Genomic DNA, 13131 nt, shown 5'->3' with positions numbered 1-13131 from the left:
ATACTTAAGGTTTTTATGCACCATTGAACTGATATACAGTGGTATAAAAACTGAGAAAAGAAAAGACCTTTGATTTACTTGCATATGGCACCTCAGTGAACTTTGTAAAATGTATTTACAAATCTTTAATCAGGCAGTGGTGGAATCAAAAGTCATCTGCTAAGAAGGAATCATAATTTCTACAAAGATTTTAACATTTTCTATGGACCTTGTCATCTGAGCATATCTTAAGCAACAACTATAAGTGCGAAAACAGCACATAAGGAAAAGGATGCATTGGCCGGGAATCGAACCCGGGTCAACTGCTTGGAAGGCAGCTATGCTCACCACTATACCACCAATGCTTGAGCGCTTTTTCAATGCATATAGTGGCCAATATGGAAATCACAACAACTGTTTGAAAGATATTTATAGCCTGCGCTGTAGCACCATTGGTGGAAGATATTCAAACAAAATTGGCAAATTGCATGACATTCACAATTCAAGATTTAGGCTCATCCATACTTAAGGTTTTTATGCACCATTGAACTGATATACAGTGGTATAAAAACTGAGAATAGAAAAGACCTTCGTTTTACTTGCATATGGCACCTCAGTGAACTGTGTAAAATGTATTTACAAATCTTTAATCAGGCAGTGGTGGAATCAAAAGTCATCTGCTAAGAAGGAATCATGATTTCTACAAAGATTTTAACATTTTCTATGGACCTTGTCATCTGAGCATATCTTAAGCAACAACTATAAGTGCGAAAACAGCACATAAGGAAAAGGATGCATTGTCCAGGAATCGAACCCGGGTCAACTGCTAGAAAGGCAGCTATGCTCACCACTATACCACCAATGCTTGAGCTCTTTTCGAATACATATAGTGGCCAATATGGAAATCACAACAACTGTTTGAAAGATATTTATAGCCTGCGCTGTAGCACCATTGGTGGAAGATATTCCACCAAAATTGGAAAATTGCATGACATTCACAATTCAAGATTTAGGCTCATCCATACTTAAGGTTTTTATGCACCATTGAACTGATATACAGTGGTATCAAAACTGAGAAAAGAAAAGACCTTTGATTTACTTGCATATGGCACCTCAGTGAACTTTGTAAAATGTATTTACAAATCTTTAATCAGGCAGTGGTGGAATCAAAAGTCATCTGCTAAGAAGGAATCATGATTTCTACAAAGATTTTAACATTTTCTATGGACCTTGTCATCTGAGCATATCTTAAGCAACAACTATAAGTGCGAAAACAGCACATAAGGAAAAGGATGCATTGGCCGGGAATCGAACCCGGGTCAACTGCTTGGAAGGCAGCTATGCTCACCACTATACCACCAATGCTTCAACTCTGTTCGAATGCATATAGTGGCCAATATGGAAATCACAACAACTGTTTGAAAGATATTTATAGCCTGCGCTGTAGCACCATTGGTGGAAGATATTCAAACAAAATTGGCAAATTGCATGACATTCACAATTCAAGATTTAGGCTCATCCATACTTAAGGTTTTTATGCACCATTGAACTGATATACAGTGGTATAAAAACTGAGAATAGAAAAGACCTTAGTTTTACTTGCATATGGCACCTCAGTGAACTGTGTAAAATGTATTTACAAATCTTTAATCAGGCAGTGGTGGAATCAAAAGTCATCTGCTAAGAAGGAATCATGATTTCTACAAAGATTTTAACATTTTCTATGGACCTTGTCATCTGAGCATATCTTAAGCAACAACTATAAGTGCGAAAACAGCACATAAGGAAAAGGATGCATTGTCCGGGAATCGAACCGGGTCAACTGCTAGAAAGGCAGCTATGCTCACCACTATACCACCAATGCTTGAGCTCTTTTCGAATACATATAGTGGCCAATATGGAAATCACAACAACTGTTTGAAAGATATTTATAGCCTGCGCTGTAGCACCATTGGTGGAAGATATTCAAACAAAATTGGAAAATTGCATGACATTCACAATTCAAGATTTAGGCTCATCCATACTTAAGGTTTTTATGCACCATTGAACTGATATACAGTGGTATAAAAACTGAGAATAGAAAAGACCTTAGTTTTACTTGCATATGGCACCTCAGTGAACTGTGTAAAATGTATTTACAAATCTTTAATCAGGCAGTGGTGGAATCAAAAGTCATCTGCTAAGAAGGAATCATGATTTCTACAAAGATTTTAACATTTTCTATGGACCTTGTCATCTGAGCATATCTTAAGCAACAACTATAAGTGCGAAAACAGCACATAAGGAAAAGGATGCATTGGCCGGGAATCGAACCCGGGTCAACTGCTTGGAAGGCAGCTATGCTCACCACTATACCACCAATGCTTGAACTCTTTTCGAATGCATATAGTGGCCAATATGGAAATCACAACAACTGTTTGAAAGATATTTATAGCCTGCGCTGTAGCACCATTGGTGGAAGATATTCAAACAAAATTGGCAAATTGCATGACATTCACAATTCAAGATTTAGGCTCATCCATACTTAAGGTTTTTATGCACCATTGAACTGATATACAGTGGTATAAAAACTGAGAATAGAAAAGACCTTAGTTTTACTTGCATATGGCACCTCAGTGAACTGTGTAAAATGTATTTACAAATCTTTAATCAGGCAGTGGTGGAATCAAAAGTCATCTGCTAAGAAGGAATCATGATTTCTACAAAGATTTTAACATTTTCTATGGACCTTGTCATCTGAGCATATCTTAAGCAACAACTATAAGTGCGAAAACAGCACATAAGGAAAAGGATGCATTGTCCAGGAATCGAACCCGGGTCAACTGCTAGAAAGGCAGCTATGCTCACCACTATACCACCAATGCTTGAGCTCTTTTCGAATACATATAGTGGCCAATATGGAAATCACAACAACTGTTTGAAAGATATTTATAGCCTGCGCTGTAGCACCATTGGTGGAAGATATTCAAACAAAATTGGAAAATTGCATGACATTCACAATTCAAGATTTAGGCTCATCCATACTTAAGGTTTTTATGCACCATTGAACTGATATACAGTGGTATCAAAACTGAGAAAAGAAAAGACCTTTGATTTACTTGCATATGGCACCTCAGTGAACTTTGTAAAATGTATTTACAAATCTTTAATCAGGCAGTGGTGGAATCAAAAGTCATCTGCTAAGAAGGAATCATGATTTCTACAAAGATTTTAACATTTTCTATGGACCTTGTCATCTGAGCATATCTTAAGCAACAACTATAAGTGCGAAAACAGCACATAAGGAAAAGGATGCATTGGCCGGGAATCGAACCCGGGTCAACTGCTTGGAAGGTAGCTATGCTCACCACTATACCACCAATGCTTCAACTCTTTTCGAATGCATATAGTGGCCAATATGGAAATCACAACAACTGTTTGAAAGATATTTATAGCCTGCGCTGTAGCACCATTGGTGGAAGATATTCAAACAAAATTGGCAAATTGCATGACATTCACAATTCAAGATTTAGGCTCATCCATACTTAAGGTTTTTATGCACCATTGAACTGATATACAGTGGTATAAAAACTGAGAATAGAAAAGACCTTAGTTTTACTTGCATATGGCACCTCAGTGAACTGTGTAAAATGTATTTACAAATCTTTAATCAGGCAGTGGTAGAATCAAAAGTCATCTGCTAAGAAGGAATCATGATTTCTACAAAGATTTTAACATTTTCTATGGACCTTGTCATCTGAGCATATCTTAAGCAACAACTATAAGTGCGAAAACAGCACATAAGGAAAAGGATGCATTGTCCAGGAATCGAACCCGGGTCAACTGCTAGAAAGGCAGCTATGCTCACCACTATACCACCAATGCTTGAGCTCTTTTCGAATACATATAGTGGCCAATATGGAAATCACAACAACTGTTTGAAAGATATTTATAGCCTGCGCTGTAGCACCATTGGTGGAAGATATTCAAACAAAATTGGAAAATTGCATGACATTCACAATTCAAGATTTAGGCTCATCCATACTTAAGGTTTTTATGCACCATTGAACTGATATACAGTGGTATCAAAACTGAGAAAAGAAAAGACCTTTGATTTACTTGCATATGGCACCTCAGTGAACTTTGTAAAATGTATTTACAAATCTTTAATCAGGCAGTGGTGGAATCAAAAGTCATCTGCTAAGAAGGAATCATGATTTCTACAAAGATTTTAACATTTTCTATGGACCTTGTCATCTGAGCATATCTTAAGCAACAACTATAAGTGCGAAAACAGCACATAAGGAAAAGGATGCATTGGCCGGGAATCGAACCCGGGTCAACTGCTTGGAAGGCAGCTATGCTCACCACTATACCACCAATGCTTGAGCGCTTTTTCAATGCATATAGTGGCCAATATGGAAATCACAACAACTGTTTGAAAGATATTTATAGCCTGCGCTGTAGCACCATTGGTGGAAGATATTCAAACAAAATTGGCAAATTGCATGACATTCACAATTCAAGATTTAGGCTCATCCATACTTAAGGTTTTTATGCACCATTGAACTGATATACAGTGGTATAAAAACTGAGAAAAGAAAAGACCTTTGATTTACTTGCATATGGCACCTCAGTGAACTTTGTAAAATGTATTTACAAATCTTTAATCAGGCAGTGGTGGAATCAAAAGTCATCTGCTAAGAAGGAATCATAATTTCTACAAAGATTTTAACATTTTCTATGGACCTTGTCATCTGAGCATATCTTAAGCAACAACTATAAGTGCGAAAACAGCACATAAGGAAAAGGATGCATTGGCCGGGAATCGAACCCGGGTCAACTGCTTGGAAGGCAGCTATGCTCACCACTATACCACCAATGCTTGAGCGCTTTTTCAATGCATATAGTGGCCAATATGGAAATCACAACAACTGTTTGAAAGATATTTATAGCCTGCGCTGTAGCACCATTGGTGGAAGATATTCAAACAAAATTGGCAAATTGCATGACATTCACAATTCAAGATTTAGGCTCATCCATACTTAAGGTTTTTATGCACCATTGAACTGATATACAGTGGTATAAAAACTGAGAATAGAAAAGACCTTCGTTTTACTTGCATATGGCACCTCAGTGAACTGTGTAAAATGTATTTACAAATCTTTAATCAGGCAGTGGTGGAATCAAAAGTCATCTGCTAAGAAGGAATCATGATTTCTACAAAGATTTTAACATTTTCTATGGACCTTGTCATCTGAGCATATCTTAAGCAACAACTATAAGTGCGAAAACAGCACATAAGGAAAAGGATGCATTGTCCAGGAATCGAACCCGGGTCAACTGCTAGAAAGGCAGCTATGCTCACCACTATACCACCAATGCTTGAGCTCTTTTCGAATACATATAGTGGCCAATATGGAAATCACAACAACTGTTTGAAAGATATTTATAGCCTGCGCTGTAGCACCATTGGTGGAAGATATTCCACCAAAATTGGAAAATTGCATGACATTCACAATTCAAGATTTAGGCTCATCCATACTTAAGGTTTTTATGCACCATTGAACTGATATACAGTGGTATCAAAACTGAGAAAAGAAAAGACCTTTGATTTACTTGCATATGGCACCTCAGTGAACTTTGTAAAATGTATTTACAAATCTTTAATCAGGCAGTGGTGGAATCAAAAGTCATCTGCTAAGAAGGAATCATGATTTCTACAAAGATTTTAACATTTTCTATGGACCTTGTCATCTGAGCATATCTTAAGCAACAACTATAAGTGCGAAAACAGCACATAAGGAAAAGGATGCATTGGCCGGGAATCGAACCCGGGTCAACTGCTTGGAAGGCAGCTATGCTCACCACTATACCACCAATGCTTCAACTCTGTTCGAATGCATATAGTGGCCAATATGGAAATCACAACAACTGTTTGAAAGATATTTATAGCCTGCGCTGTAGCACCATTGGTGGAAGATATTCAAACAAAATTGGCAAATTGCATGACATTCACAATTCAAGATTTAGGCTCATCCATACTTAAGGTTTTTATGCACCATTGAACTGATATACAGTGGTATAAAAACTGAGAATAGAAAAGACCTTAGTTTTACTTGCATATGGCACCTCAGTGAACTGTGTAAAATGTATTTACAAATCTTTAATCAGGCAGTGGTGGAATCAAAAGTCATCTGCTAAGAAGGAATCATGATTTCTACAAAGATTTTAACATTTTCTATGGACCTTGTCATCTGAGCATATCTTAAGCAACAACTATAAGTGCGAAAACAGCACATAAGGAAAAGGATGCATTGTCCGGGAATCGAACCGGGTCAACTGCTAGAAAGGCAGCTATGCTCACCACTATACCACCAATGCTTGAGCTCTTTTCGAATACATATAGTGGCCAATATGGAAATCACAACAACTGTTTGAAAGATATTTATAGCCTGCGCTGTAGCACCATTGGTGGAAGATATTCAAACAAAATTGGAAAATTGCATGACATTCACAATTCAAGATTTAGGCTCATCCATACTTAAGGTTTTTATGCACCATTGAACTGATATACAGTGGTATCAAAACTGAGAAAAGAAAAGACCTTTGATTTACTTGCATATGGCACCTCAGTGAACTTTGTAAAATGTATTTACAAATCTTTAATCAGGCAGTGGTGGAATCAAAAGTCATCTGCTAAGAAGGAATCATGATTTCTACAAAGATTTTAACATTTTCTATGGACCTTGTCATCTGAGCATATCTTAAGCAACAACTATAAGTGCGAAAACAGCACATAAGGAAAAGGATGCATTGGCCGGGAATCGAACCCGGGTCAACTGCTTGGAAGGCAGCTATGCTCACCACTATACCACCAATGCTTGAGCGCTTTTTCAATGCATATAGTGGCCAATATGGAAATCACAACAACTGTTTGAAAGATATTTATAGCCTGCGCTGTAGCACCATTGGTGGAAGATATTCAAACAAAATTGGCAAATTGCATGACATTCACAATTCAAGATTTAGGCTCATCCATACTTAAGGTTTTTATGCACCATTGAACTGATATACAGTGGTATAAAAACTGAGAATAGAAAAGACCTTCGTTTTACTTGCATATGGCACCTCAGTGAACTGTGTAAAATGTATTTACAAATCTTTAATCAGGCAGTGGTGGAATCAAAAGTCATCTGCTAAGAAGGAATCATGATTTCTACAAAGATTTTAACATTTTCTATGGACCTTGTCATCTGAGCATATCTTAAGCAACAACTATAAGTGCGAAAACAGCACATAAGGAAAAGGATGCATTGGCCGGGAATCGAACCCGGGTCAACTGCTTGGAAGGCAGCTATGCTCACCACTATACCACCAATGCTTGAACTCTTTTCGAATGCATATAGTGGCCAATATGGAAATCACAACAACTGTTTGAAAGATATTTATAGCCTGCGCTGTAGCACCATTGGTGGAAGATATTCAAACAAAATTGGCAAATTGCATGACATTCACAATTCAAGATTTAGGCTCATCCATACTTAAGGTTTTTATGCACCATTGAACTGATATACAGTGGTATAAAAACTGAGAATAGAAAAGACCTTAGTTTTACTTGCATATGGCACCTCAGTGAACTGTGTAAAATGTATTTACAAATCTTTAATCAGGCAGTGGTGGAATCAAAAGTCATCTGCTAAGAAGGAATCATGATTTCTACAAAGATTTTAACATTTTCTATGGACCTTGTCATCTGAGCATATCTTAAGCAACAACTATAAGTGCGAAAACAGCACATAAGGAAAAGGATGCATTGGCCGGGAATCGAACCCGGGTCAACTGCTTGGAAGGCAGCTATGCTCACCACTATACCACCAATGCTTGAGCTCTTTTCGAATACATATAGTGGCCAATATGGAAATCACAACAACTGTTTGAAAGATATTTATAGCCTGCGCTGTAGCACCATTGGTGGAAGATATTCAAACAAAATTGGAAAATTGCATGACATTCACAATTCAAGATTTAGGCTCATCCATACTTAAGGTTTTTATGCACCATTGAACTGATATACAGTGGTATCAAAACTGAGAAAAGAAAAGACCTTTGATTTACTTGCATATGGCACCTCAGTGAACTTTGTAAAATGTATTTACAAATCTTTAATCAGGCAGTGGTGGAATCAAAAGTCATCTGCTAAGAAGGAATCATGATTTCTACAAAGATTTTAACATTTTCTATGGACCTTGTCATCTGAGCATATCTTAAGCAACAACTATAAGTGCGAAAACAGCACATAAGGAAAAGGATGCATTGGCCGGGAATCGAACCCGGGTCAACTGCTTGGAAGGCAGCTATGCTCACCACTATACCACCAATGCTTCAACTCTTTTCGAATGCATATAGTGGCCAATATGGAAATCACAACAACTGTTTGAAAGATATTTATAGCCTGCGCTGTAGCACCATTGGTGGAAGATATTCAAACAAAATTGGCAAATTGCATGACATTCACAATTCAAGATTTAGGCTCATCCATACTTAAGGTTTTTATGCACCATTGAACTGATATACAGTGGTATAAAAACTGAGAATAGAAAAGACCTTAGTTTTACTTGCATATGGCACCTCAGTGAACTGTGTAAAATGTATTTACAAATCTTTAATCAGGCAGTGGTGGAATCAAAAGTCATCTGCTAAGAAGGAATCATGATTTCTACAAAGATTTTAACATTTTCTATGGACCTTGTCATCTGAGCATATCTTAAGCAACAACTATAAGTGCGAAAACAGCACATAAGGAAAAGGATGCATTGTCCAGGAATCGAACCCGGGTCAACTGCTAGAAAGGCAGCTATGCTCACCACTATACCACCAATGCTTGAGCTCTTTTCGAATACATATAGTGGCCAATATGGAAATCACAACAACTGTTTGAAAGATATTTATAGCCTGCGCTGTAGCACCATTGGTGGAAGATATTCAAACAAAATTGGAAAATTGCATGACATTCACAATTCAAGATTTAGGCTCATCCATACTTAAGGTTTTTATGCACCATTGAACTGATATACAGTGGTATCAAAACTGAGAAAAGAAAAGACCTTTGATTTACTTGCATATGGCACCTCAGTGAACTTTGTAAAATGTATTTACAAATCTTTAATCAGGCAGTGGTGGAATCAAAAGTCATCTGCTAAGAAGGAATCATGATTTCTACAAAGATTTTAACATTTTCTATGGACCTTGTCATCTGAGCATATCTTAAGCAACAACTATAAGTGCGAAAACAGCACATAAGGAAAAGGATGCATTGGCCGGGAATCGAACCCGGGTCAACTGCTTGGAAGGCAGCTATGCTCACCACTATACCACCAATGCTTGAGCGCTTTTTCAATGCATATAGTGGCCAATATGGAAATCACAACAACTGTTTGAAAGATATTTATAGCCTGCGCTGTAGCACCATTGGTGGAAGATATTCAAACAAAATTGGCAAATTGCATGACATTCACAATTCAAGATTTAGGCTCATCCATACTTAAGGTTTTTATGCACCATTGAACTGATATACAGTGGTATAAAAACTGAGAATAGAAAAGACCTTCGTTTTACTTGCATATGGCACCTCAGTGAACTGTGTAAAATGTATTTACAAATCTTTAATCAGGCAGTGGTGGAATCAAAAGTCATCTGCTAAGAAGGAATCATGATTTCTACAAAGATTTTAACATTTTCTATGGACCTTGTCATCTGAGCATATCTTAAGCAACAACTATAAGTGCGAAAACAGCACATAAGGAAAAGGATGCATTGGCCGGGAATCGAACCCGGGTCAACTGCTTGGAAGGCAGCTATGCTCACCACTATACCACCAATGCTTGAACTCTTTTCGAATGCATATAGTGGCCAATATGGAAATCACAACAACTGTTTGAAAGATATTTATAGCCTGCGCTGTAGCACCATTGGTGGAAGATATTCAAACAAAATTGGCAAATTGCATGACATTCACAATTCAAGATTTAGGCTCATCCATACTTAAGGTTTTTATGCACCATTGAACTGATATACAGTGGTATAAAAACTGAGAATAGAAAAGACCTTAGTTTTACTTGCATATGGCACCTCAGTGAACTGTGTAAAATGTATTTACAAATCTTTAATCAGGCAGTGGTGGAATCAAAAGTCATCTGCTAAGAAGGAATCATGATTTCTACAAAGATTTTAACATTTTCTATGGACCTTGTCATCTGAGCATATCTTAAGCAACAACTATAAGTGCGAAAACAGCACATAAGGAAAAGGATGCATTGGCCGGGAATCGAACCCGGGTCAACTGCTTGGAAGGCAGCTATGCTCACCACTATACCACCAATGCTTGAGCTCTTTTCGAATACATATAGTGGCCAATATGGAAATCACAACAACTGTTTGAAAGATATTTATAGCCTGCGCTGTAGCACCATTGGTGGAAGATATTCAAACAAAATTGGAAAATTGCATGACATTCACAATTCAAGATTTAGGCTCATCCATACTTAAGGTTTTTATGCACCATTGAACTGATATACAGTGGTATCAAAACTGAGAAAAGAAAAGACCTTTGATTTACTTGCATATGGCACCTCAGTGAACTTTGTAAAATGTATTTACAAATCTTTAATCAGGCAGTGGTGGAATCAAAAGTCATCTGCTAAGAAGGAATCATGATTTCTACAAAGATTTTAACATTTTCTATGGACCTTGTCATCTGAGCATATCTTAAGCAACAACTATAAGTGCGAAAACAGCACATAAGGAAAAGGATGCATTGGCCGGGAATCGAACCCGGGTCAACTGCTTGGAAGGCAGCTATGCTCACCACTATACCACCAATGCTTCAACTCTTTTCGAATGCATATAGTGGCCAATATGGAAATCACAACAACTGTTTGAAAGATATTTATAGCCTGCGCTGTAGCACCATTGGTGGAAGATATTCAAACAAAATTGGCAAATTGCATGACATTCACAATTCAAGATTTAGGCTCATCCATACTTAAGGTTTTTATGCACCATTGAACTGATATACAGTGGTATAAAAACTGAGAATAGAAAAGACCTTAGTTTTACTTGCATATGGCACCTCAGTGAACTGTGTAAAATGTATTTACAAATCTTTAATCAGGCAGTGGTGGAATCAAAAGTCATCTGCTAAGAAGGAATCATGATTTCTACAAAGATTTTAACATTTTCTATGGACCTTGTCATCTGAGCATATCTTAAGCAACAACTATAAGTGCGAAAACAGCACATAAGGAAAAGGATGCATTGTCCAGGAATCGAACCCGGGTCAACTGCTAGAAAGGCAGCTATGCTCACCACTATACCACCAATGCTTGAGCTCTTTTCGAATACATATAGTGGCCAATATGGAAATCACAACAACTGTTTGAAAGATATTTATAGCCTGCGCTGTAGCACCATTGGTGGAAGATATTCAAACAAAATTGGCAAATTGCATGACATTCACAATTCAAGATTTAGGCTCATCCATACTTAAGGTTTTTATGCACCATTGAACTGATATACAGTGGTATCAAAACTGAGAAAAGAAAAGACCTTTGATTTACTTGCATATGGCACCTCAGTGAACTTTGTAAAATGTATTTACAAATCTTTAATCAGGCAGTGGTGGAATCAAAAGTCATCTGCTAAGAAGGAATCATGATTTCTACAAAGATTTTAACATTTTCTATGGACCTTGTCATCTGAGCATATCTTAAGCAACAACTATAAGTGCGAAAACAGCACATAAGGAAAAGGATGCATTGGCCGGGAATCGAACCCGGGTCAACTGCTTGGAAGGCAGCTATGCTCACCACTATACCACCAATGCTTGAGCGCTTTTTCAATGCATATAGTGGCCAATATGGAAATCACAACAACTGTTTGAAAGATATTTATAGCCTGCGCTGTAGCACCATTGGTGGAAGATATTCAAACAAAATTGGCAAATTGCATGACATTCACAATTCAAGATTTAGGCTCATCCATACTTAAGGTTTTTATGCACCATTGAACTGATATACAGTGGTATAAAAACTGAGAATAGAAAAGACCTTAGTTTTACTTGCATATGGCACCTCAGTGAACTGTGTAAAATGTATTTACAAATCTTTAATCAGGCAGTGGTGGAATCAAAAGTCATCTGCTAAGAAGGAATCATGATTTCTACAAAGATTTTAACATTTTCTATGGACCTTGTCATCTGAGCATATCTTAAGCAACAACTATAAGTGCGAAAACAGCACATAAGGAAAAGGATGCATTGGCCGGGAATCGAACCCGGGTCAACTGCTTGGAAGGCAGCTATGCTCACCACTATACCACCAATGCTTGAACTCTTTTCGAATGCATATAGTGGCCAATATGGAAATCACAACAACTGTTTGAAAGATATTTATAGCCTGCGCTGTAGCACCATTGGTGGAAGATATTCAAACAAAATTGGCAAATTGCATGACATTCACAATTCAAGATTTAGGCTCATCCATACTTAAGGTTTTTATGCACCATTGAACTGATATACAGTGGTATAAAAACTGAGAATAGAAAAGACCTTAGTTTTACTTGCATATGGCACCTCAGTGAACTGTGTAAAATGTATTTACAAATCTTTAATCAGGCAGTGGTGGAATCAAAAGTCATCTGCTAAGAAGGAATCATGATTTCTACAAAGATTTTAACATTTTCTATGGACCTTGTCATCTGAGCATATCTTAAGCAACAACTATAAGTGCGAAAACAGCACATAAGGAAAAGGATGCATTGTCCAGGAATCGAACCCGGGTCAACTGCTAGAAAGGCAGCTATGCTCACCACTATACCACCAATGCTTGAGCTCTTTTCGAATACATATAGTGGCCAATATGGAAATCACAACAACTGTTTGAAAGATATTTATAGCCTGCGCTGTAGCACCATTGGTGGAAGATATTCAAACAAAATTGGAAAATTGCATGACATTCACAATTCAAGATTTAGGCTCATCCATACTTAAGGTTTTTATGCACCATTGAACTGATATACAGTGGTATCAAAACTGAGAAAAGAAAAGACCTTTGATTTACTTGCATATGGCACCTCAGTGAACTTTGTAAAATGTATTTACAAATCTTTAATCAG

General features: G+C 37.3%; 17 non-coding genes across 17 annotated transcripts; all 17 read right to left on the bottom strand.

Annotated features, from left to right (window-relative positions):
- Positions 1 to 272: 272 nt before the first annotated feature.
- TRNAG-UCC (transfer RNA glycine (anticodon UCC)) lies at positions 273 to 344 on the bottom strand. Its single transcript has one exon. It is a non-coding gene; the product is annotated as a tRNA-Gly (tRNA).
- A 928-nt stretch (positions 345 to 1272) lies between these two features.
- On the bottom strand, positions 1273 to 1344 carry TRNAG-UCC (transfer RNA glycine (anticodon UCC)). The gene has a single exon. It is a non-coding gene; the product is annotated as a tRNA-Gly (tRNA).
- Positions 1345 to 2271: 927 nt separating this feature from the next.
- On the bottom strand, positions 2272 to 2343 carry TRNAG-UCC (transfer RNA glycine (anticodon UCC)). The gene has a single exon. It is a non-coding gene; the product is annotated as a tRNA-Gly (tRNA).
- Positions 2344 to 3271: 928 nt separating this feature from the next.
- On the bottom strand, positions 3272 to 3343 carry TRNAG-UCC (transfer RNA glycine (anticodon UCC)). The gene has a single exon. It is a non-coding gene; the product is annotated as a tRNA-Gly (tRNA).
- Positions 3344 to 4271: 928 nt separating this feature from the next.
- Positions 4272 to 4343, bottom strand: TRNAG-UCC (transfer RNA glycine (anticodon UCC)). The gene has a single exon. It is a non-coding gene; the product is annotated as a tRNA-Gly (tRNA).
- A 428-nt stretch (positions 4344 to 4771) lies between these two features.
- TRNAG-UCC (transfer RNA glycine (anticodon UCC)) lies at positions 4772 to 4843 on the bottom strand. Its single transcript has one exon. It is a non-coding gene; the product is annotated as a tRNA-Gly (tRNA).
- A 928-nt stretch (positions 4844 to 5771) lies between these two features.
- Positions 5772 to 5843, bottom strand: TRNAG-UCC (transfer RNA glycine (anticodon UCC)). Its single transcript has one exon. It is a non-coding gene; the product is annotated as a tRNA-Gly (tRNA).
- Positions 5844 to 6770: 927 nt separating this feature from the next.
- TRNAG-UCC (transfer RNA glycine (anticodon UCC)) lies at positions 6771 to 6842 on the bottom strand. Its single transcript has one exon. It is a non-coding gene; the product is annotated as a tRNA-Gly (tRNA).
- A 428-nt stretch (positions 6843 to 7270) lies between these two features.
- Positions 7271 to 7342, bottom strand: TRNAG-UCC (transfer RNA glycine (anticodon UCC)). Its single transcript has one exon. It is a non-coding gene; the product is annotated as a tRNA-Gly (tRNA).
- Positions 7343 to 7770: 428 nt separating this feature from the next.
- On the bottom strand, positions 7771 to 7842 carry TRNAG-UCC (transfer RNA glycine (anticodon UCC)). Its single transcript has one exon. It is a non-coding gene; the product is annotated as a tRNA-Gly (tRNA).
- A 428-nt stretch (positions 7843 to 8270) lies between these two features.
- On the bottom strand, positions 8271 to 8342 carry TRNAG-UCC (transfer RNA glycine (anticodon UCC)). The gene has a single exon. It is a non-coding gene; the product is annotated as a tRNA-Gly (tRNA).
- A 928-nt stretch (positions 8343 to 9270) lies between these two features.
- Positions 9271 to 9342, bottom strand: TRNAG-UCC (transfer RNA glycine (anticodon UCC)). Its single transcript has one exon. It is a non-coding gene; the product is annotated as a tRNA-Gly (tRNA).
- Positions 9343 to 9770: 428 nt separating this feature from the next.
- TRNAG-UCC (transfer RNA glycine (anticodon UCC)) lies at positions 9771 to 9842 on the bottom strand. The gene has a single exon. It is a non-coding gene; the product is annotated as a tRNA-Gly (tRNA).
- Positions 9843 to 10270: 428 nt separating this feature from the next.
- On the bottom strand, positions 10271 to 10342 carry TRNAG-UCC (transfer RNA glycine (anticodon UCC)). The gene has a single exon. It is a non-coding gene; the product is annotated as a tRNA-Gly (tRNA).
- A 428-nt stretch (positions 10343 to 10770) lies between these two features.
- On the bottom strand, positions 10771 to 10842 carry TRNAG-UCC (transfer RNA glycine (anticodon UCC)). Its single transcript has one exon. It is a non-coding gene; the product is annotated as a tRNA-Gly (tRNA).
- A 928-nt stretch (positions 10843 to 11770) lies between these two features.
- TRNAG-UCC (transfer RNA glycine (anticodon UCC)) lies at positions 11771 to 11842 on the bottom strand. Its single transcript has one exon. It is a non-coding gene; the product is annotated as a tRNA-Gly (tRNA).
- A 428-nt stretch (positions 11843 to 12270) lies between these two features.
- TRNAG-UCC (transfer RNA glycine (anticodon UCC)) lies at positions 12271 to 12342 on the bottom strand. The gene has a single exon. It is a non-coding gene; the product is annotated as a tRNA-Gly (tRNA).
- Between the last annotated feature and the right edge of the window lie 789 nt (positions 12343 to 13131).

The sequence above is a fragment of the Pseudophryne corroboree genome, chromosome 4, assembly GCF_028390025.1.
Source record: "Pseudophryne corroboree isolate aPseCor3 chromosome 4, aPseCor3.hap2, whole genome shotgun sequence".
Taxonomy (NCBI): domain Eukaryota; kingdom Metazoa; phylum Chordata; class Amphibia; order Anura; family Myobatrachidae; genus Pseudophryne; species Pseudophryne corroboree.
This window is presented reverse-complemented; position numbering and strand designations above follow the sequence as displayed.